The following is a 26,493-nucleotide window of genomic DNA, read 5'->3' on the forward strand; positions in this document are numbered from 1 at the left end:
ATGAATTGATATGTATTTGGTACAATTTTATACTGTTTAATTCAACAGCAGCACACTAAATATGTAGTGAGAATGTATTGTTTTATACAATAATGTATAAACTGAATGTGTTTGAAGCACATTTGAAGCATCAATTGGATAATGAGTTAATATAATTATTTAAAGAATTAATTGATGAGAATATAAAAAGAAGATGTGTTCATAGGTTAGTGTTCCACTGAAGGCGAATTGCCGAGGTACCAGAATGAATGTTTCGTATGGATTAAAAGAAGTTCTTCTTTTTACTCACCATTGACTACCTCCTTATTGGTGTTTTTTTTAGCTGTTGTGGTATTTCTTGTCTTTAATTATTAAACCTACAACACACCCTGTGCATATGATGACACCTGTGCCACCTTCTGTCATCTGTCACATTGATGCAGGAATAGGCTAACATGGTTCTGATGCACAGGGTGACATTATAGCAGTGTAGCATTAATAGCAAGTTGCCAACAGGAAGGTGTACTGATATCCTTGTAGGTATATCTGAGCAGGCATTATGCATTACAGCTCTGATAGTCATTGTAGCATTGTTTACACCAGTGTTAGGTCTGAGTATGTATTGTCCACCCATGTGCCACTTGGCTGAAGTGTACAGTGTTGCCAGCATGTGTTTGTGAGTGGACAGTACGTGTGTGATGTGTGCATTACAAATTAGCAGGTGTACATCTGTGAACATGGTGTGTATGCACTGTCTGCATGTACGTGCATAGTGGACATGTGGGATGTGCGACATACCCTGTTCTACACATTGTTAACATCTCATGGTATCTTTCGATGGCCAGTGTGCATTCTACTACAGATATGTACTAACATGGGTACACATAGGTTCATAGGTTCAGAGGTTCATACTAGGCTATCTGCCCTAGGGCATTTATAAGCCTAGCCAGAATGTATTTGGCTCTCGCCACCCATTTTAAATTTATTTTGCTATGCCCTTTTTCAAGGTTAGTATACTGTGCCTCTGTCTAACAGTGATACAGAAGTGATACTCGGGGTAAACCTACGATCTCCCATCCACTCATCAAGATTCCTCTTGAAGAGAGTCAATGAGGGACTCTGCCTAACCTGGACTGGGATTTTATTCCAGAGTAAAGGGAGCCTCTGGGTTATAAATCTGTCCCTCCAGCATGTCCTATTTATTTCAGTGCTGAGGTTCAAGTCTCTCGAGCGCGTAGCACGATAGGATTTGGATTTTCTGAGGTGCAGCATGTCCATTAATTCCGAGTTGGACATGGCTTTATACGTCAGGCACAGATCGCCTCTGAACAGGCGGTATGCCACTGAGTAGAGCTGGAGTTTCTTTAACCGGGCAGCATATGACATCTGTTTGAGCCCTTTGATCCTCTTGATGAGGTACTTTTGGGGTCTTTCCAATTACTGCAGGTGTCTGGTAAGGTACATCCCAAAAGGGGCATTGTACTCAATTATGGGCCTGATGAGGGATGAGTAAAGAGGCACGATGACCTCCCCTGATCTAGTTGTGAATCCCTTCATGATTAGGTGGGCTATATAAAATGTTTTTCTAACCACTTTGGCCACGTGGTTGTCAAATGAGAGATTGCTATCAACTTGGGTCCCCAGGTCCCTAATTACTTCTTCTGTACTTAATGGATTACCACTTCTGTGGTAATTTGTGGGCACTTTGTTTTTGCCAAAGGGGATGACTATACACTTTTTGGCATTTAGCTTGAGGCCATGGCTCTGGCACCAATTGTCTGTTTCTATGAGGCCCTTTTGGAGGATGCTTGTGTCAGCTGGAGAGTCGATTATGGCGCCCAGTTTGCAGTCATCTGCGAACTTGGTCAGCCACAGTCCTTCTGTGTTGGCCTGTACCTCCGAGAAATATATACCGAACAAGAGAGGTCCCAGGACTGAGCCTTGTGGGACACCACTTGTAACTTGCTTGGAGTCTGACATGGCTCCAGCAATTCTAACCATGTGGGTTCTGTCCTTGAGCCAGTTTGCAATCCATCTAGTGACATAGGGGTTTATATTTAAGCTGGTGAGCTTATCTATAATGCCCGAGTGGGGTATTGTATCGAAGGTTTTTGCGAGGTCCAGGTAGGCTGTGTGGACCACCTTCCCCTCGTCAATGGCCTCGGTGACTGTTTCAAAGAAATCAACCAGGTTTAAGAGGCAGGATCTGCCCTTAACAAAGCCGAACTGGGTAGGATCCAGTGTCTGTAGGTCCCCAATATCTTTATTTATGAGGTCCATGATGATCCTTTCCATAGCTTTGCAGACCAAGCTAGTCAGGCTTATGGGGCGATAGTTTCCAGGATCCATTGAGGCACCACCTTTATGGAGAGGGACCACTGTTGCTGTACGCCACTCTTTGGGCACATATCCTGTAGTAAGGCTGAGATTGAACAGTAGTTTTATGTTTGGGTTTAGCTCTTCTTGGAGTTCATGTAGGATGCAGCCGGGACACCGTCTGGTCCCATTGATGCTGTGTTTTTGCTTTGGAGTGGCGGCTCTTACCTGAGCATCTGAGATGTCAGGGGCAGCACTCTGCTGGGATAGATATTTGCACTTTTGGTGGGGAGAAGTTTGCTGAACCTGTCAGCTAGGATGTTGGCAATGTCTGTGGGTTCAGTGTATTTTTTGTCATTTTGGACTAATTCTGAGCATATCTGGGAATTACCACCCAGGTTCCTAACATAACTAAAGAAAGCCTTGTGATTATCCTTAGTGTCCTGTGCAATTTTTCTCTCAAAGCTGGCCTTAGACAATTTTATGAGTGCCCGTAGTGTTTTGCTAATACTGATCAGTGATGCCTTCCCTTTTTGGGATTTTGCTCTATCATTTACTAGCTTCCTCCTTCTATTGTATAGTTTATTTATGGCTGGGGTCCACCAGACAGGATGTCTGCCTTTGGAGGATTGGGTCTTGGTTTAATTTGGGATCGCATGATCCATGCATTCCTGAAGGTGTTCATAGAATGTGTTTATAAAGGATTCTGCGGTCTGGACTGTATTTTCCGCAGGCCAGGGGGCTTTGAAGGATTCCACCTCAGTTTTGAGGAGTGTGAAATTTGCTTTAGAGAAATTTTTCACTGTGGTTTTCTGGGCAGGGGGTGGGGTCGGGATGTGAACATCCAGTGAGATTAGTTTATGGTCTGATCTTACCAGTGAGGGATACACTTCTGGTCTGGAGCATAGAGTCCCCATGTTGGTGATGATCAGGTCCAGTATGTTTTCTCCTCTTGTGGGAGTGGTAACAAGTTGTTCCATAGCATTTGAGTTTATAAATTCTAGGAACCTTTGGGCTAGGGTGTTGGAGCTTGAGTAATGCTCCCAGTCTATGTTTGGGTAGCTGAAGTCGCCCAATATAATGGTGTTTGGAGAGACCTTCATATTTTCCAGTGTTCTCAGAAAGGCCGAGTGGGGTTCCTGGGTTTGGGAGGGTGGTCTGTAGCAGGCTATAAACTGGAAGGCAGTTTTACCCACTGTTAGTTGCACATGGATAGTCTCTGATGCTTCGTGCTTTGCCACCAACCTGGAGGTGTGGGTATCTTTGACGAATATCGATACTCCCCCTCCTTTTGTGGTTCAGTCCAAGTTTTGGGGCCGAAAAGCATGGTATGAGGTATAACCTGGTAGTGCTGGGGTGCTCTCGGGAGCCCTGAACCAGGTTTCTGTTACTGCACAGATATCGATGTTCTCCATGCTAAGGAGAGTTTTGAGTGCGTGCATCTTGAGGTTTAGACTTCTGGCATTGAGTAGCATTACTCTTAGTTTCTTATCCCTTGTGATACCTATGGAGGTGGGTTTGTCTTTTGAGCCTTGCCTAAAAAAGGCACTATGGGGTTAGCAAGAGCCTTTGCCAATATCCGAAAGCCCAGGGGTGACAGGTGCAAGCCGTCCCTAGTGAAGCATCGTGGTTTGTCGAGCATATCATCCCAAGCTGACAGGCATTGGATCCCCTTTGAATGACACCAGTACTTAAGCCAATTGTTGAAATTGATCATCTTGTCTTCATATTGTGGCATCATTTTGGTGAGGGTAAGATGCTACTCAAGGTCAGGGTCATACCGGCCTGGGCTACATGCTCAGAGAGCTCCTTTATGTCTCTTTTCATGTAGTCCAGGGAGGTACGTCTCAGGTCATTCACACCAGCATGGACAATGACTGAGTCATATTTGTACTTGCCTTGGAGTGACCTGAGTGCTTGTGTTATGTGGCGGATCCTAGCGCCCGACAGGCTGCTCACCGTGACCCTCTCCTTGTTCACCCTGGTGAGCGGGACGTCAGTGTGCCTGATGATAGAGTCACCTATTACAAGTGTATCAGGTGTGTTGTTTAGTCTTAAGGGCTGTGACTGTTCGGCACACTGGCTTTGTGAGATATGTGTTGCACGTGTTTTGTTTTGGGGTAGCGGTTGCTTGGGTGTCTGCTTTGGAGGTCTCTGCTGCTTAGGCAGATCTTTATTTAAAGCCTTCGAGTATGTTTTGTGTGATTATGTGTTTGGTTTGCTGTCGTGGTAGGTCTATGTGAGACTGGAATTGTAGTGAGTGTGGTTTCCTTCTCCTCCTGACTGGTTATGCCAGTACTGAGTTGAGAGAGCTAAGCCTCCAGTTTGGCTATATGGTTGCATCTCTCACATGTGTTGGAATTTGTTGGGAGGAGGAGAGGGTTGTCTGTGTACATGAGGCAGTTGTAACATTGCCTCAAGATTCCCAGATTCACCAGCTGGACCAGAGAGGAGATTGACAACTGACCTTTGGACATGCTAGAATAATATTGGGAATTCCTTAATAATTGAAAACAAGGGCCAGTGGGGAGTGAGGGTGTAGTGCTTTTAATTTTTAGTGCTGACTTATATAATTGCTTTAGCGAGCAAGTGCCAGGTAACTTAAGTGCAATGTGTTACAGATAACTTAAATGCAAAATGACAAACAGTAACTTTCTTTCAAGTGAAACAAGGAAATAAGTACAGTAAGCAATGCAGATATCACTAGTGATCCACAGAAGTGCTGAGAAGCCACGTATTAGGTGGAATTAGCATTCCTGGGAAATAACAAGCAAACAAACAACAAGCATATAAAAAAAGCTAGATTCAGCAGGCCTGGATCTAGTCTATGCTACAACAAACAAGGTGTACCAATTTCAGTAAGATACAGTTCAAATATTCAGGCACTATAAACCTTTAACCAGAAATTCCCAGCTCAGAAGGGCAGAGTCCAGCCTCTTCTCCCACAAGAGTGCAGACCACGAACCTTCTTAATGTAAAATAACTGACCTGAAGCCCAAGTGCTTAAACCAGAACTAATACACTTTAAGAATAACAGACACTGGGCTCTCAATCAGCAGTTCCCAACTTAGAAGGATGAAAGCTACCTGTCCTGCCACCACAGTGCATGCCACAAACCTTCCTAATGTAAAACAACTGGTCTGAAGCCCAAGTGCTTAATCCAAAAGACTTAGAATGATAGCTACACTTTAATCAAGTTACTACCAAGCAGTAATAAATACAACTGAATACTTTAGAGAATGCCTGAATTAGTGCTCAAGTTACACAAACAAAGCTAGATCCAGCAGGCCAGAATCCAGTCTATGCCACAGCAAACAAGGCGCACCAACTTCAGTAAGAAGCAGTTCAGATATGCATGCACTATAAGCCTTTAACCAGAAATTCCCAGCTCAGAAGGGCAGAGTCCAGCCTCTCCTCCCACAAGAGTGCAGACCACGAACCCTCTTAATGTAAAATAACTGGCCTGAAACCCCAAGTGCTTAAACCAGAATTAATACACTTTTAGAATAACAGACACTGAGCCCTCAATCAGCAGATCCCAACCTAGAAGGATGTAAGCTACCTGTTCTGCCACTACAGTGCAGACCACAAACCCTCTCAGTGCAAAACAACTGGTCCGAAGCCCAAGTGTTTAAACCAAAAGGCTTAGAATGAGTTACACCAAGCAGTAATAAATACAATTGAGTACTTTTAAGATGATGCAAAAGTAAAATAAAGTAGGTAGAAACACAAGTACAGTAAAAACAGATGAATTTTTTTTTCTGAACAAGTGCTGAGATCTAAGAAACAGATTTGAGTGCTGAAACTAGAAAACTGTTTAGTTATAAAAAAAAAAACTAAGCTAGAAGGCTTCCCTCCAACACAGAAGGGTTTGGGGGCTCAGAAGCCTACAAATAGTCTATACCACTTAACAGGAAAGGCAAGAAACAAGCTTATTTTTTTTTCTGTTTCCCAGATGCTCTCTTTGTACACAGTAGGAGTGCCTGAAATAAGAATATGATCTCACTGCACTCAGTTGAGTGAGCAAATGAGATGGGCCCAGAAGGAGTATCCAAACACAAATTTACAAGAGGGGCGGGCAGTTTCAAGGCCAATAAGATTAACACCAAAACAAAAACAGGGAGGGTGGGAAGGACTAACTCAAGAGCAGAGTCAAAACTTCTAGTTCAGCTAATATTCCTGCAACACACAGTTAAAATCAATTTAAATACTGTATTTTTTTTTTGGGGGGGAGTGCCGATAAAGGTACTTAAATTCTCTTATACATCCAGTTGAATACAGCAAGTTCTTAGCCGGCCAAAGCTGAGGTTTTTAAGCAGAAAATATTTCACACTGTACCACTTAAATAGGCAAGGACAGGAAATCAAAGAATGTGGCTACCCCCACACCTGTAATTACTAGCAAATAACAAAATTCAGCAAACACTGACTAACTTCCAGTTCAGTTAATATTCCTGCAACACACAGTTAAAATCAATTTAAATACTGTATTTTTTGAAAAAAAGTGCAGATAAAGGTACTTAAATTCTCTTATACGTCCAGTTGAATACAGCAAGTTCTTAGCCAGCCAAAGCTGAGGTTTTTAAGCAGAAAATATTTCACACTGTACCACTTAAATAGGCAAGGACAGGAAATCAAAGAATGTGGCTACCCCCACACCTGTAATTACTAGCAAATAACAAAATTCAGCAAACACTGACTAACTTCCAGTTCAGTTAATATTCCTGCAACACACAGTTAAAATCAATTTAAATACTGTATTTTTTGAAAAAAAGTGCAGATAAAGGTACTTAAATTCTCTTATACGTCCAGTTGAATACAGCAAGTTCTTAGCCGGCCAAAGCTGAGGTTTTTAAGCAGAAAATATTTCACACTGTACCACTTAAATAGGCAAGGACAGGAAATCAAAGAATGTGGCTACCCCCACACCTGTAATTACTAGCAAATAACAAAATTCAGCAAACACTGACTAACTTCCAGTTCAGTTAATATTCCTGCAACACACAGTTAAAATCAATTTAAATACTGTATTTTTTGAAAAAAAGTGCAGATAAAGGTACTTAAATTCTCTTATACGTCCAGTTGAATACAGCAAGTTCTTAGCCGGCCAAAGCTGAGGTTATTAAGCAGAAAATATTTCACACTGTACCACTTAAATAGGCAAGGACAGGAAATCAAAGAATGTGGCTACCCCCACACCTGTAATTACTAGCAAATAACAAAATTCAGCAAACACTGACTAACTTCCAGTTCAGTTAATATTCCTGCAACACACAGTTAAAATCAATTTAAATACTGTATTTTTTTGAAAGAAAGTGCAGATAAAGGTACTTAAATTCTCTTATACGTCCAGTTGAATACAGCAAGTTCTTAGCCGGCCAAAGCTGAGGTTATTAAGCAGAAAATATTTCACACTGTACCACTTAAATAGGCAAGGACAGGAAATCAAAGAATGTGGCTACCCCACACCTGTAATTACTAGCAAATAACAAAATTCAGCAAACACTGACTAACTTCCAGTTCAGTTAATATTCCTGCAACACACAGTTAAAATCAATTTAAATACTGTATTTTTTTGAAAAAAAGTGCAGATAAAGGTACTTAAATTCTCTTATACGTCCAGTTGAATACAGCAAGTTCTTAGCCGGCCAAAGCTGAGGTTATTAAGCAGAAAATATTTCACACTGTACCACTTAAATAGGCAAGGACAGGAAATCAAAGAATGTGGCTACCCCCACACCTGTAATTACTAGCAAATAACAAAATTCAGCAAACACTGACTAACTTCCAGTTCAGTTAATATTCCTGCAACACACAGTTAAAATCAATTTAAATACTGTATTTTTTGAAAAAAAGTGCAGATAAAGGTACTTAAATTCTCTTATACGTCCAGTTGAATACAGCAAGTTCTTAGCCGGCCAAAGCTGAGGTTTTTAAGCAGAAAATATTTCACACTGTACCACTTAAATAGGCAAGGACAGGAAATCAAAGAATGTGGCTACCCCCACACCTGTAATTACTAGCAAATAACAAAATTCAGCAAACACTGACTAACTTCCAGTTCAGTTAATATTCCTGCAACACACAGTTAAAATCAATTTAAATACTGTATTTTTTTGAAAAAAAAGTGCAGATAAAGGTACTTAAATTCTCTTATACGTCCAGTTGAATACAGCAAGTTCTTAGCCAGCCAAAGCTGAGCTAATAAGCAGAAAATATTTCACACTATACCACTTAAATAGGCAAGGACAGGAAATCAAAGAGTGTGGCTAACCCCACACCTGTAATTACTAGCAAATAACAAAATTCAGCAAACACTGACTAACTTCCAGTTCAGTTAATATTCCTGCAACACACAGTTAAAATCAATTTAAATACTGTATTTTTTGAAAAAAAGTGCAGATAAAGGTACTTAAATTCTCTTATACGTCCAGTTGAATACAGCAAGTTCTTAGCCGGCCAAAGCTGAGGTTATTAAGCAGAAAATATTTCACACTGTACCACTTAAATAGGCAAGGACAGGAAATCAAAGAATGTGGCTACCCCACACCTGTAATTACTAGCAAATAACAAAATTCAGCAAACACTGACTAACTTCCAGTTCAGTTAATATTCCTGCAACACACAGTTAAAATCAATTTAAATACTGTATTTTTTGAAAAAAAGTGCAGATAAAGGTACTTAAATTCTCTTATACGTCCAGTTGAATACAGCAAGTTCTTAGCCGGCCAAAGCTGAGGTTATTAAGCAGAAAATATTTCACACTGTACCACTTAAATAGGCAAGGACAGGAAATCAAAGAATGTGGCTACCCCACACCTGTAATTACTAGCAAATAACAAAATTCAGCAAACACTGACTAACTTCCAGTTCAGTTAATATTCCTGCAACACACAGTTAAAATCAATTTAAATACTGTATTTTTTGAAAGAAAGTGCAGATAAAGGTACTTAAATTCTCTTATACGTACAGTTGAATACAGCAAGTTCTTAGCCGGCCAAAGCTGAGGTTTAAAGCAGAAAATATTTCACACTGTACCACTTAAATAGGCAAGGACAGGAAATCAAAGAATGTGGCTACCCCCACACCTGTAATTACTAGCAAATAACAAAATTCAGCAAACACTGACTAACTTCCAGTTCAGTTAATATTCCTGCAACACACAGTTAAAATAAATTTAAATACTGTATTTTTTTGAAACAAAGTGCAGATAAAGGTACTTAAATTCTCTTATACGTCCAGTTGAATACAGCAAGTTCTTAGCCGGCCAAAGCTGAGGTTTTTAAGCAGAAAATATTTCACACTGTACCACTTAAATAGGCAAGGACAGGAAATCAAAGAATGTGGCTACCCCACACACCTGTAATTACTAGCAAATAACAAAATTCAGCAAACACTGACTAACTTCCAGTTCAGTTAATATTCCTGCAACACACAGTTAAAATCAATTTAAATACTGTATTTTTTGAAAAAAAGTGCAGATAAAGGTACTTAAATTCTCTTATACGTCCAGTTGAATACAGCAAGTTCTTAGCCGGCCAAAGCTGAGGTTATTAAGCAGAAAATATTTCACACTGTACCACTTAAATAGGCAAGGACAGGAAATCAAAGAATGTGGCTACCCCCACACCTGTAATTACTAGCAAATAACAAAATTCAGCAAACACTGACTAACTTCCAGTTCAGTTAATATTCCTGCAACACACAGTTAAAATCAATTTAAATACTGTATTTTTTGAAAAAAAAGTGCAGATAAAGGTACTTAAATTCTCTTATACGTCCAGTTGAATACAGCAAGTTCTTAGCCGGCCAAAGCTGAGGTTTTTAAGCAGAAAATATTTCACACTGTACCACTTAAATAGGCAAGGACAGGAAATCAAAGAATGTGGCTACCCCACACCTGTAATTACTAGCAAATAACAAAATTCAGCAAACACTGACTAACTTCCAGTTCAGTTAATATTCCTGCAACACACAGTTAAAATCAATTTAAATACTGTATTTTTTTGAAAAAAAGTGCAGATAAAGGTACTTAAATTCTCTTATACGTCCAGTTGAATACAGCAAGTTCTTAGCCGGCCAAAGCTGAGGTTTTTAAGCAGAAAATATTTCACACTGTACCACTTAAATAGGCAAGGACAGGAAATCAAAGAATGTGGCTACCCCCACACCTGTAATTACTAGCAAATAACAAAATTCAGCAAACACTGACTAACTTCCAGTTCAGTTAATATTCCTGCAACACACAGTTAAAATCAATTTAAATACTGTATTTTTTGAAAAAAAGTGCAGATAAAGGTACTTAAATTCTCTTATACGTCCAGATGAATACAGCAAGTTCTTAGCCGGCCAAAGCTGAGGTTTTAAGCAGAAAATATTTCACACTGTACCACTTAAATAGGCAAGGACAGGAAATCAAAGAATGTGGCTACCCCACACCTGTAATTACTAGCAAATAACAAAATTCAGCAAACACTGACTAACTTCCAGTTCAGTTAATATTCCTGCAACACACAGTTAAAATCAATTTAAATACTGTATTTTTTGAAAAAAAGTGCAGATAAAGGTACTTAAATTCTCTTATACGTCCAGTTGAATACAGCAAGTTCTTAGCCGGCCAAAGCTGAGGTTTTTAAGCAGAAAATATTTCACACTGTACCACTTAAATAGGCAAGGACAGGAAATCAAAGAATGTGGCTACCCCACGCCTGTAATTACTAGCAAATAACAAAATTCAGCAAACACTGACTAACTTCCAGTTCAGTTAATATTCCTGCAACACACAGTTAAAATCAATTTAAATACTGTATTTTTTGAAAAAAGTGCAGATAAAGGTACTTAAATTCTCTTATACGTCCAGTTGAATACAGCAAGTTCTTAGCCGGCCAAAGCTGAGGTTTTAAGCAGAAAATATTTCACACTGTACCACTTAAATAGGCAAGGACAGGAAATCAAAGAATGTGGCTACCCCACACCTGTAATTACTAGCAAATAACAAAATTCAGCAAACACTGACTAACTTCCAGTTCAGTTAATATTCCTGCAACACACAGTTAAAATCAATTTAAATACTGTATTTTTTTGAAAAAAAGTGCAGATAAAGGTACTTAAATTCTCTTATACGTCCAGTTGAATACAGCAAGTTCTTAGCCGGCCAAAGCTGAGGTTATTAAGCAGAAAATATTTCACACTGTACCACTTAAATAGGCAAGGACAGGAAATCAAAGAATGTGGCTACCCCAACACCTGTAATTACTAGCAAATAACAAAATTCAGCAAACACTGACTAACTTCCAGTTCAGTTAATATTCCTGCAACACACAGTTAAAATCAATTTAAATACTGTATTTTTTGAAAAAAAGTGCAGATAAAGGTACTTAAATTCTCTTATACGTCCAGTTGAATACAGCAAGTTCTTAGCCGGCCAAAGCTGAGGTTATTAAGCAGAAAATATTTCACACTGTACCACTTAAATAGGCAAGGACAGGAAATCAAAGAATGTGGCTACCCCCACACCTGTAATTACTAGCAAATAACAAAATTCAGCAAACACTGACTAACTTCCAGTTCAGTTAATATTCCTGCAACACACAGTTAAAATCAATTTAAATACTGTATTTTTTGAAAAAAAGTGCAGATAAAGGTACTTAAATTCTCTTATACGTCCAGTTGAATACAGCAAGTTCTTAGCCGGCCAAAGCTGAGGTTATTAAGCAGAAAATATTTCACACTGTACCACTTAAATAGGCAAGGACAGGAAATCAAAGAATGTGGCTACCCCACACCTGTAATTACTAGCAAATAACAAAATTCAGCAAACACTGACTAACTTCCAGTTCAGTTAATATTCCTGCAACACACAGTTAAAATCAATTTAAATACTGTATTTTTTGAAAAAAAGTGCAGATAAAGGTACTTAAATTCTCTTATACGTCCAGTTGAATACAGCAAGTTCTTAGCCGGCCAAAGCTGAGGTTATTAAGCAGAAAATATTTCACACTGTACCACTTAAATAGGCAAGGACAGGAAATCAAAGAATGTGGCTACTCCCACACCTGTAATTACTAGCAAATAACAAAATTCAGCAAACACTGACTAACTTCCAGTTCAGTTAATATTCCTGCAACACACAGTTAAAATCAATTTAAATACTGTATTTTTTGAAAGAAAGTGCAGATAAAGGTACTTAAATTCTCTTATACGTCCAGTTGAATACAGCAAGTTCTTAGCCGGCCAAAGCTGAGGTTTTTAAGCAGAAAATATTTCACACTGTACCACTTAAATAGGCAAGGACAGGAAATCAAAGAATGTGGCTACCCCACACCTGTAATTACTAGCAAATAACAAAATTCAGCAAACACTGACTAACTTCCAGTTCAGTTAATATTCCTGCAACACACAGTTAAAATCAATTTAAATACTGTATTTTTTGAAAAAAAGTGCAGATAAAGGTACTTAAATTCTCTTATACGTCCAGTTGAATACAGCAAGTTCTTAGCCGGCCAAAGCTGAGGTTTTTAAGCAGAAAATATTTCACACTGTACCACTTAAATAGGCAAGGACAGGAAATCAAAGAATGTGGCTACCCCCACACCTGTAATTACTAGCAAATAACAAAATTCAGCAAACACTGACTAACTTCCAGTTCAGTTAATATTCCTGCAACACACAGTTAAAATCAATTTAAATACTGTATTTTTTGAAAAAAAGTGCAGATAAAGGTACTTAAATTCTCTTATACGTCCAGTTGAATACAGCAAGTTCTTAGCCGGCCAAAGCTGAGGTTTTAAGCAGAAAATATTTCACACTGTACCACTTAAATAGGCAAGGACAGGAAATCAAAGAATGTGGCTACCCCCACACCTGTAATTACTAGCAAATAACAAAATTCAGCAAACACTGACTAACTTCCAGTTCAGTTAATATTCCTGCAACACACAGTTAAAATCAATTTAAATACTGTATTTTTTTGAAAAAAAGTGCAGATAAAGGTACTTAAATTCTCTTATACGTCCAGTTGAATACAGCAAGTTCTTAGCCGGCCAAAGCTGAGGTTTTTAAGCAGAAAATATTTCACACTGTACCACTTAAATAGGCAAGGACAGGAAATCAAAGAATGTGGCTACCCCACACCTGTAATTACTAGCAAATAACAAAATTCAGCAAACACTGACTAACTTCCAGTTCAGTTAATATTCCTGCAACACACAGTTAAAATCAATTTAAATACTGTATTTTTTGAAAAAAAGTGCAGATAAAGGTACTTAAATTCTCTTATACGTCCAGTTGAATACAGCAAGTTCTTAGCCGGCCAAAGCTGAGGTTTTTAAGCAGAAAATATTTCACACTGTACCACTTAAATAGGCAAGGACAGGAAATCAAAGAATGTGGCTACCCCCACACCTGTAATTACTAGCAAATAACAAAATTCAGCAAACACTGACTAACTTCCAGTTCAGTTAATATTCCTGCAACACACAGTTAAAATCAATTTAAATACTGTATTTTTTGAAAAAAAGTGCAGATAAAGGTACTTAAATTCTCTTATACGTCCAGTTGAATACAGCAAGTTCTTAGCCGGCCAAAGCTGAGGTTTTTAAGCAGAAAATATTTCACACTGTACCACTTAAATAGGCAAGGACAGGAAATCAAAGAATGTGGCTACCCCCACACCTGTAATTACTAGCAAATAACAAAATTCAGCAAACACTGACTAACTTCCAGTTCAGTTAATATTCCTGCAACACACAGTTAAAATCAATTTAAATACTGTATTTTTTGAAAAAAAGTGCAGATAAAGGTACTTAAATTCTCTTATACGTCCAGTTGAATACAGCAAGTTCTTAGCCGGCCAAAGCTGAGGTTTTTAAGCAGAAAATATTTCACACTGTACCACTTAAATAGGCAAGGACAGGAAATCAAAGAATGTGGCTACCCCCACACCTGTAATTACTAGCAAATAACAAAATTCAGCAAACACTGACTAACTTCCAGTTCAGTTAATATTCCTGCAACACACAGTTAAAATCAATTTAAATACTGTATTTTTTGAAAAAAAGTGCAGATAAAGGTACTTAAATTCTCTTATACGTCCAGTTGAATACAGCAAGTTCTTAGCCGGCCAAAGCTGAGGTTTTTAAGCAGAAAATATTTCACACTGTACCACTTAAATAGGCAAGGACAGGAAATCAAAGAATGTGGCTACCCCCACACCTGTAATTACTAGCAAATAACAAAATTCAGCAAACACTGACTAACTTCCAGTTCAGTTAATATTCCTGCAACACACAGTTAAAATCAATTTAAATACTGTATTTTTTGAAAAAAAGTGCAGATAAAGGTACTTAAATTCTCTTATACGTCCAGTTGAATACAGCAAGTTCTTAGCCGGCCAAAGCTGAGGTTTTTAAGCAGAAAATATTTCACACTGTACCACTTAAATAGGCAAGGACAGGAAATCAAAGAATGTGGCTACCCCCACACCTGTAATTACTAGCAAATAACAAAATTCAGCAAACACTGACTAACTTCCAGTTCAGTTAATATTCCTGCAACACACAGTTAAAATCAATTTAAATACTGTATTTTTTTGAAAAAAAGTGCAGATAAAGGTACTTAAATTCTCTTATACGTCCAGTTGAATACAGCAAGTTCTTAGCCGGCCAAAGCTGAGGTTTTTAAGCAGAAAATATTTCACACTGTACCACTTAAATAGGCAAGGACAGGAAATCAAAGAATGTGGCTACCCCACACCTGTAATTACTAGCAAATAACAAAATTCAGCAAACACTGACTAACTTCCAGTTCAGTTAATATTCCTGCAACACACAGTTAAAATCAATTTAAATACTGTATTTTTTGAAAAAAAGTGCAGATAAAGGTACTTAAATTCTCTTATACGTCCAGTTGAATACAGCAAGTTCTTAGCCGGCCAAAGCTGAGGTTTTTAAGCAGAAAATATTTCACACTGTACCACTTAAATAGGCAAGGACAGGAAATCAAAGAATGTGGCTATCCCCACACCTGTAATTACTAGCAAATAACAAAATTCAGCAAACACTGACTAACTTCCAGTTCAGTTAATATTCCTGCAACACACAGTTAAAATCAATTTAAATACTGTATTTTTAAAAAAGTGCAGATAAAGGTACTTAAATTCTCTTATACGTCCAGTTGAATACAGCAAGTTCTTAGCCGGCCAAAGCTGAGGTTTTTAAGCAGAAAATATTTCACACTGTACCACTTAAATAGGCAAGGACAGGAAATCAAAGAATGTGGCTACCCCCACACCTGTAATTACTAGCAAATAACAAAATTCAGCAAACACTGACTAACTTCCAGTTCAGTTAATATTCCTGCAACACACAGTTAAAATCAATTTAAATACTGTATTTTTTTGAAAAAAAAAGTGCAGATAAAGGTACTTAAATTCTCTTATACGTCCAGTTGAATACAGCAAGTTCTTAGCCGGCCACTGGTGCACACCTATCATGACTGTCCATTATTGCCAGTCGTTGTTATGTATGAACATGTCTGACATATACCCTAGCAATTACCCTCACTCACAGTACTCTTTAATTTGTGTCATGGGTGTGTGTGGCAGGGAGGTCCTTGGCCACAGATCACTACATTGAACGGTCTTGATGCATACATACATAAGTGAACTATGATCTGAGAAGCAGCGGCACAATCTGTCGAAGGTTACAAATGTATTCTTGTAGTATGCAGGCTTCACACCTATGTATTTATTCAGGACACATGTACACAAATCTATTTGACATGCAAATACCCAATGTGTGCAATGCACATACTGTTTGAAACATATGTCATACCATAGTAAAAGCAAAACCCACACTGCATTGACCACCTGTGGCACACACACACAGCGTTGGCAGGACTCAAACCCCCACCTAACTATTTTGTGATACTAGAGAGATACGCATTAACATGGCACGCTATATGCATTACTGGGTGGTTTTTGTTCTCCTTGAATAATTGTAGGATGCTGACATCATCAGACTTTCCGAAGAGGGATGCACCTCTTTTAAAATGTGTTTTCACAGTCTCCAAAAAGGCAACTCCTCTCAAAGAAAATCCCACACATCCACCCCCCCCCCCACACACACACTGGCATTTGCAGGACTCAAACCCCTACCTAACTAGGTTATGACACTGGTGAAATACGCATTAATATGACACGTTATTTGCTTTACTGGGAGCATTATTTTCCAAAGCTCTATTTGTAGGATGCTGACATCATCACACTTGGCAAAGAGGTATTCACCACTCCTAATTTATTTCCACAGTCTCCAAAAAGGCCACTCCTCTCAAAGGCAGTCTCACACACACACAGATTCACACTCAGAATTTAAACCTCTACCTAACTATGTTATAACACTAGTGAGATACGCATTAACACGACGCTCTATTTGCTTTAGTGGGAAGCATTATTTTCCAAAGCTCTATTTGTAGGATGCTGACATCATCACACTTGGCAAAGAGGTATTCACTACTCCTAATGTGTTTCCACAGTCTCCAAAAAGGCCACTCCTCTCAAAGCCAATCTCACACACACACACACACACATACATACTCAGCAATTGCAGGATTCAAACACCTATCTAACTATGTTATGATACTAGTAGAATATGCACGACATGCTATATGCTTTACTGTGCGTTTTTTTATTCACATGCTATATTTGTAGGTTGCTGACATCATCAGACTGGACATGGTAATGTGTGTGCACTTAGTGTTATGCAATCCCAGGAATGAACCTTGTGGGTCAGCAGGTGTGAACATCTTGAACAGGAATACACAATTCATACCTGGTGTGATCTATCTGTGGACATATTACCATTCCTTCATATGACAATACATATTCATGCACAAATTGTAGGTTTTGTGGATACCACATGTGTCTGTGATGTTGGTAAAGGGCTATTCAAAGTCTATGTGGGACCTGTGTTGCTCCTGTCTGTGATGTATGTCCTGGGTGGCTGCCTTGCAAGATATCTGGCAGGTTTGGGGAACATGATGTGCTCATTAACATACCACAGACATTTGGGTTGTGTGTTTGTTGGTTTACAATATCTCTCTTCCTGACTGCAATCATGATGGACTCCATGGACTAGCATTTCGGACTTCGTAGGCTTATAGGAATATAGTTCCCATGGTGTGTTGTGCACCAACACTTGTGGGGTGTGCCACATGTTGCTGTAACACATTCAACGGTGTAAGATCCTGTAGAGAGTGTGAGGCTCAACAGACTGTTCGGGTGCAGTGTCTGTTTTTCCTGTCATTCACTTATGACACATATGGGGAAACAATGTTATCCACGTGATGGGATTCATTTGGCATTGGGAGGACCAGTTTACACATTCTACATGTGATATCTCCTGGTATGACGTTAGGGCCTTTTGTCACTGGGAGGTGAGTATGTATGTATGGGCCTGTCTGACAGGATGTTGACATTGTCAGTCAGGTGCAGTTGACCCTGACTCAGGACATATATGACTGTACATCGATATTTCTGACATAGCTGAAGGAGGTGTAATGTTTCTGTCTGTACTCCTTTGCAGATTATCTTTCCACAGCAACAACAAACCTGAACACTAAAACCCTGTTATACTCTTTTACACACTTGACACACTACTGATCCTTTGTGATCAGTCGACAGTGTATGTCATCATCATATCCTGGCATGTCCAAAGGTCGGTTTTGTGTGTACTCTCCAGTCCAGCTGGTGCATATTGGAATTCTGATGCATTGTTACAACTGCCTTATGTACACAGGTAATACTGTCCTCCTACCAACAAACTCAGATATCTGTGAGAGGTGCAACTGTATAGACAGACAGGAGGCTGAGCTCTCCCAAGCCATGACTAGCACAGTCTATTGGGTGGTGAAGCTAACCACACACACCACAAATACAGTCACACATGCACCTATGACAACAGCAAACCATATACATTGACACACAATGACATACTTGGAGCATCTAAATATACTCTGCCTAAGCAGCTGAGACATCCAAAGCAGACACACAAACAACTGCTAACACACAACCATACACACATATCACATAGTTCACAAAGTCATTGTGCCACACAGTCACTGCCCTTAGGCCTACACAACACACCTCATACACTTGTATTAGGTGAGTGTAATTGTCCGTCACACTGACATCCCACTCACCAGGCTGAACAAGGTGAAGGTCACTTTGTGCTGTGTGTCGGGTGCCAGGATATGCCACATGACACATGCACTGTTGTCAGTCCACTGCAAAGTACAAATATGGCTCCATCATTGACCATTCTGGTGTGTAAACCCTCAGACATTCCTCCCTGGACTACATGACAAGAGACATAGAGGGGCTCTCTGATCATGTAGCCCAGGGCAGTATGACCCTGACCTTGTGTAGCATCTTACCCTCACCAAGTACTATGTCACAGTATACAGATGGCATGATCACTTTTAACAGTTGCCTAATATATTGTTGTCATTCACAGGGGATCCAGTGTCTGTCAGCTTGGGATTACATGCTCAACATGCCATGTACATTCGCTATGGACACCATGCACCTATCACCTCTAGGCTTTCACAGACTGCCTTAGGCTCTTGACACACACATAGTGGCTGTTTATAGCGAGGGCCAGAAGACATAACCACAGCCATAGACGTTACAGGGTACAGGAAACAGAGAGTGATGGTGCTCAAAAACTGATGTCTAACCTTGAGAATGCATGCACTCAGGACTCACATCAGTATGGAATCTGTCTATATATGTGCAGTAACAAACACCTGGTTCAGGCTCACAAAAGCACAGCAGCACTAACAGGTTTTACATCATACCATGGTTTTCAGACACAAGACTCGGACCGGACAACAACAATAGGGGGGAATCCATATACATCATTCATACACACACCTCCAGGTTGGTAGCAGTACACAAAGCATTGGGGAACGTACATGTGCAACTGAGAGTGGGCAAAACTGCATTTTAGTTTGTAGACTGTTACAGACCACACTCCCAAACATGGGCACAACAGTCATTATTCCTGGGAACACTGGGGAATGTGAAGGTCTCACCAAACACCATTATATTGTGTGACTTCAAATACACAAACATTGACTGGGTATACTACTCAAGCAGTGACACCTTTGCACAACAGTTGCTAAGATTGTTACACTCAAATGCTAGGGCAGACCTGGTCACCACACCCACAGGGGGTTAAACATGTGGGACCTGATCATCACCCACATGGGGACTCAATGTTCCACAACAGAGGTATACCTGTAATTGTTAAGGTCGGAACATACATTCATCTCACTAGACATACATATCCCATACATACACACATCCTATGTGATCTCAGTGACATACTTCTCATGAGCAAATGTCACACTTGTACAAACTGAGGTGGTATCGCTCAATGACCCTGGGACAGTGTTAATTATGACTCAGACAACTTCATACTTTACAAGCATATTCTATGGACAACTACTGGAATTCATGGATCATGCTATCCCAGATAACTACAAGACTTACTCCTCCAAGGGCAGGGGACCTGTCTACTGGACCACAGCCATTGCTGAGCTATACAGGGACAGGAGGAAGCTACTACATTATAGAGCACAATCACAATCAGGAAGGCATCTCTGATCAGTACTATGGTATAGCTACGATCACTTGTTGATTCATCTAAGGCCCACTTCTAACGGACACTTGCAACAGACACTATGGACAATCACAAGGCCTTATTTAGTTATGTCAGGGACCTGGGTGGGAACTCACAGATATGCTGTGAGTTACTGCATAATTACAAATGATACAGTGAACCCACTGACATTGCGAAGATCCTGGACAACAGGTTCAGTGGGAATGTTTCCCCACCATACCCCCTGCAGTGCACATGTCCATCACAACAGGGTATAGCCTCCCTGACATCACAGATGAACATGTGTGTGCTGCCCTCTCCATAGCAGACAACACAGCATCAGTGGGACAAGATAGTGTCCCAGACTGTGGCATACATGAGATTCATGACAAACTTCACACTCACATTATGTCACTGTTCAATATCACAGTTACTACAGGATGTGTACCCATGGAATGGTGTACAGCTACGGTGTACACGCTCCACAGTGCTGGTGCCACAAGGGACCCTGGACATTATCACAATATATGCCTAACTATCCTGGTCTGCAATGCTATGGAGTGTATCATCATGGAACACATACACATACACATTGTGAACCTACAGACACTGGATCCTACACAATTTGGTGTTGTTGTGGGCATATCTTGTCTCTTGCAGATGTTTGATGTCTTTAAACAGTTAACAGGTCCATAGACGTACACAGGGTTGTCCACACAGCCTACCTGGAGCTCGCACACCACTTCTACACAATACCCCACTTGGCCTTTACACATTAGATCACCGGATTCAATATCTACACATATGTCGCAAGATGGATTGCTAACTGGATCATGAATAGCACACACATGGTCAGTATTGCAGGTGCCATGTCTGACTATACACCAGTTACACGTGGCATCCCACAGGGCTCAGTCCTGGGACCTCTCTTGTTCTGTATATATTTCTGATACATACTGGCTAACACAGGAGGAATATGGATGACCATGTTTGCAGATGACTGCAAACTGTATGCCATAATCGACTCCACAGCTGGCACAAGCATCTTCAGAAAGGGTCTCACAGAGATGGATGACTGGTGCCAGAGCCATGGCTTACAGCTACCTTACTTTAGATACATAGTCATCACCTTTGGTAGTAACATCGTGCACACACATTACCATATAGGTGATGATATATCACATACAGTGTGTGTGATTTGTGATTTGGGGACATGAATGCTTAGTACTCTTGCCTTTGACATTCACGTTGCCAATGTTGTTGGACACACCTTCTATTTAGGCAACCTTATCACATACAGTTTTACATCCAGATCAGGTGGGGTCATTGTGACCCTATAGTCATCAGGCACATGCTTGGATACAATGGCCCATTTCGGATGTACCTTACCCAACACCTGCAGCAACTGGAATGTATACAGATTTACATAACCAAGTGGATCTAGGGACTCACACAGATGGTATGCACAGTTTGGCTATGGTCACCCCAGCTTTCCTCAGTTGCTTACTGCCTACTTGGATGCAGTCTGTGCCTTTTGTTTGATGCCATGTCCATCACAGCATTGATGGACAGGCTCCACATGAGGATATCAAAGTCCCTTACAGCTACATGCTCCAGGGACATGTACATGAGCAATGATGTTAATAGGACATGCTGGAGGGGCATATTACCATCAGAGAGGCTCCACTCACTCAGGAATGTGATCACAGTCCCACATATGCACAGACCCATGCTGACCACCTACAGGTGACATCTTCACAGGTGGACGGGTGATCTTATGTTTAGCCCTGGGATATGTTATGGGTCCTTGCTAGACAGAGGCAGAATGAAATGAACATATGTGAGATATCTTGTGAGACCTACTATTAACAGGCACAGTCTACTGATCTAGCGTGATTGCAGAATACAAACACACTGTGGCTAGGCTTCTACATACCCTAGGGCAGATAGCCTAGTGTCAACCTCTGAACCTATGCTAATGTTCGGGATGCACATTGTTCAGTGATGGTACTAATTGCAGGTTTTGTTTCTTCTTTGCTTTACCACTTCCTATGAACAACCTAGGTTTCTGCATAACATATTTGATTGTGACAGGATTTCACTATATTATATTGTGTCTGTTGTCATATCACTGTGTGCACATGGTGGATTGGTGAATAGTGCGAGGTTCCTGGGTTGACACTTGCAACTGAGGGATATCTGTGGCCCACTGCTGTACTCAAACTTGCCCTAAGTGTATGAGCATGCCCAGTTCAGACTTTCAATGTTTTGTTGCCTGACATTTGTCTCATAGTTTTAAGTGTGTGAGCATGTTCAGTGTGACCTTGCAATATGTTGCTGTCTGAGGTCCACTACATTTGTTGATGTGTGTGAACATTACCAATATTAACATTTATACTATATGTGTGTTGAATATCAGGTTTTATCACTACTGCAGGCCTCACCTTTGTGTCTTAACTCAACAGGGATTATGCTATGCCTGCAAGGTTTCCATGAGATACTTAGCATTGACTTATCAACATTTTTTTCATACAAGCTGACCATTGACATACTGTCATGGTTTAGTGGTTCTGTGCTCTGACTATAGTGCACTTTATCCTGGGTTCGAGGACTGTCACTGCTTCATATGAACAGACTGCTTCAAGAAAAGTGAAGCAAATATGAACTTGTTAACCTGCTTTTGATGTATACCCACATTTGACCAGACTTGCACAACATTGCTCAATGTTGCCCAACATTGCTGGACAGTGCACAATATTGCTGAACATTGCTTGTAGTTGTGCTACTTAGTGTGTGCAATTTTGTTTACATATACTAAATAGTGGTGAGAGCTGTTAAGCAGTGCTTTATATTGCTTAACACATAGCAATCATGCCTTAGGTGGTGCTGCAGGGCTGCCTATGTCAGATGCACATTTTACACTCCTTATACATGTTTGTTAACAGGTAGTGTCAAGTTAGGCATCACTTTTACTATATGTGTGAGTTGGAGAGAGGTATCATTTCCAGGGTTCCTAATGAGCCAGTGTATATGCTATGCATTGCCACTTTGCCAAGGCCAAAGCATACTGGGCACGCCTCCTTCTGCCTACTGGGGCAGGCTCAGGTTGTTTCTCCTCCGAGTCACGCTCTGCCTGTGATGGCCTTGGCAATGGTGGGGGGCTGTTGTGCCCGGTCCTATGCTGCTCCTGCTGCAGCTGTTTTCGCAGGATCATATTGTGTAGCATAGCACATACCATGACTATTTGGGTACATGTAGTTGGTGAGTACTGCAAGGCTCCACCAGATGTGTCCAGGCACTGGAACCATGACTTGAGCAGCCCAAACACACGCTCAATTACATTTCATGTTTGTGATTGTGCCTCATTATGGCGTTCCTGTTCAGGTGTGTGTGCATTTCTGATGGGTGTCATCAGCCACGGCTCGAGTGCATATCCAGCATCCCCCACTAGGTGACCATGAGGAATGTCCCCATTGGCAAATGTCTGGTACAGCTGTGTCAGATGCCAGATATGGGAGTCATGGTAGCTTCCAGGGCAGCCAGCACACACATTCATTATTATGCCCTGGGCATCACACACGACCTGGCAGTTGATAGAGGGGTAACCCTTGCGATTATAGTAGACCCTACCCCGCTCACCGGCTGGTGCTTTGATGCAAATGTGCGTGCAGGTTATTGCACCCACTACCTCAGGATATTCTGCTATTTGCTGGAAGAGATGCATATTGCTGGCCAATACCTCATGGGAAATATACATGATCACCGACATGTGCTGACATGGCATTCAGGAACTGGTGCAGTACCCTAGATGCTGATGCCTGTGAAATCCCCATCATATCGCCAGTTGGTCTCTGGAAGGTACCTGTTGCTAATATTCTTAGGCCAACACATACCTTGGTTTCAACTGGGATGGGTTCCCCTGTGTTGGTTCTGTGTGTGAGGCGTGGCCTGCACAGCTCAACAATTTGCTGCATGAGGTTTCTGTCCACTCTATAGTGCTCCACTATCTCCAGCTCATGTAGTCCCTGGTAGGTTATCCTAGGCCTGTACACTCTTCTCCGTCTCCTCACTGTAGGTTGCTCAGCAGCATTTGCATTGTCACCACCCTCAGCATGTTGCATATGTCGCCTTATGACAGCAATGGCAGCCCCTAACATTTCTTTGTCTCAGTAAAGCTTTTTCAGTTTTCACTTCTATTAGCTTACTGCAGTGTTGCAATGTGTCTGAGAAAAACATACTGGAATGTTTTTTGCTGAGTTTTAAGTACTGGGCTGGGCTGGGCTAGTGTAATGCCTGTGTAATTGGCTGATTCTGATTGTTTTCACCTGCTAGCTCTGCTAGTACTCCCTGGTTAACTTCCTACTATTTGTTGTGCTTCCTTTTCCCTTTCTGTTTCCTCAGGGGGCAGAGCCGTGCAAACAAGCACAAACACGCGCACACCAGCTCACATGCGTGCACACATGCTTACACGGACTAAAACTTGCTTATTCTTGTTAAAATGCGCGCACACTGGCGAAAATGCACTTACAACTGTTTACACAGCCTTACATATGCTTATTCATGCCTACAAGCGCACACACACGCTTACATGCATGCACACTGTCTTACTCGGGTTTACTGGCGCGCACACGCACGCATGCATGCTAAGCAAGAAACTTTGGTGTTATCCACAGCATACACCTTCGATTTCTTGACTTTACCTGGCCTACCTGCTGACATACCACTTTCACTATTATGTAAATGTAAGCTGACACATGTCACTCTGCTCCAATGAGCTGCACTCCTTTCATACATACCCCCCTCGTGATGTCACCTATCTTCTACTCTGTTATTCCCCTTATCCTACTCCTACACTCCACTGACTGTGCTCATTTGCTATGTAAACTTGCGATTCACTATCATAACTCTCATTTACATAGGATTGCCTACTAATGCTTAGTTACATCTCTTAGACTGAGCTTCCCCCCTTAGCAACCTCTACTCGGTGGCCATGTTGTTTTCAGCTTGCCATTCCCTTGCATTGTAAATTCATTTTAGCTATGAAATCCACATTTGTGGATCTTAATTATTAATTTTCTGCTTTTTAGGGCACAGCGTGTTTGTGCAGCGCTGCGCTACGGTTAAACCCCGGAAATCGGGATTAAAAAGAAAGTTATTTTATTTTTAATTTGCATCACTTCCCATTGCCAATGGCCATATTTTTGGCCATTGGCATGCTTCCTCCTGTGAATGCATACTTTTTTCCAGCTGACACGGCTCCGTTTTGCTATTTGCAGAACCATACTCAGTTATCAACTGAGTACATTTCTGCAAATAACACTGCTCCTACTCGGACAGGTTCAGGTTTCCTGGATCCAGTTTTACCTCATTTGCATGGCTTTCGCCTGCAATTGAGATAATTTGCATATCCCAGCCCTGTCCGTGTAGGACTAGTTTGGAGAGCTCAGTTGCACGCCCCTGCTGGCTGTTCCTGGATTGCTCGGTGGACATGTTGGCTTGCTGGAGTCTTACTCTACTCTTAGACTCCGTGCAAGCCTTCATGAATCCGGCCCCAAGACTTTTCTTGAAGAGTGCTAATGAGGAGCTCTGACATAGATAGGTAGTCTGTTCCAGAGTATGGGAAGTCTCTGGGACAGGAATCTATCCCTCCAGCATGTTCTGTTTATTGTGGTGACAAGGTTTAGGTCCCTAAAGCATGTAGCTCAGAAGGATTGTGATTTCTTTAAGTGGAGCATGTCCAACAGCTCTGGGTTTGACATAGCTTTGTATGTTAGGCAGAGATCGCCTCTGAGTAGGCGATATGCGATGGAGTAAAGCTGGAGTTTTTTTAGACGGTCTGCATAGGGCATCTGTTTGAGGCCAGTAATCCTCTATGTGAGGTATTTCTGTGGCCTTTCCAGTTGTTGTAGATGCCTTGTGAGGTACATACCAAAAGGGGCATTGTACTCTATAATGGGTTTAATGAGTGATGAGTAGAGGGGAACAATGACCTCTTTTTTCTGGATGAGAAACCTTTTTTGATGAGATGAACCACGTAGAAGGATTTCCTGACCACTGTGGCGATGTGATTATGAAAGGAGAGATTACTGTCCACCTGTGTCCCAAGGTCTCTTATCACACTTTCGGCGTTAAGTAGACTATCACTTTTGTGGTAGTTCATGGGTACAGAGTTTTTACCAAAGGGGATGACAATACACTTTTTGGCATTGAGCTTCAGGCCATGGCTTTGACACCAGGCATCAGTCTCAGTGAGGCCCTTTTCTAGCTATTAATATTCAGCAAAATGTAAGCAAATATGTTAGCAACAACAATATGAAACATTACTATAGCTTCTGTTTTAGCAATTATTTATTTCTAAGAAAAATGTCATTTTGAGTAGATTTCTCACATATATACTTGAAAAGAAAGAAAAAAGTAAGTTCCTTTCTGTTTCTACAGACATCAATGGTGAATTTTGACCTAGATTTTTTCAGAATAGTTCAAGCTAGGAAAAAGTCAACATCCTGACAGAAATGGAGCATTCTTTAGGTCTCAAGCTT

The sequence above is a fragment of the Protopterus annectens genome, chromosome 7.part0 (assembly GCF_019279795.1).
Source record: "Protopterus annectens isolate FY-2018-M chromosome 7.part0, PAN1.0, whole genome shotgun sequence".
Taxonomy (NCBI): Eukaryota; Metazoa; Chordata; order Ceratodontiformes; family Protopteridae; genus Protopterus; species Protopterus annectens.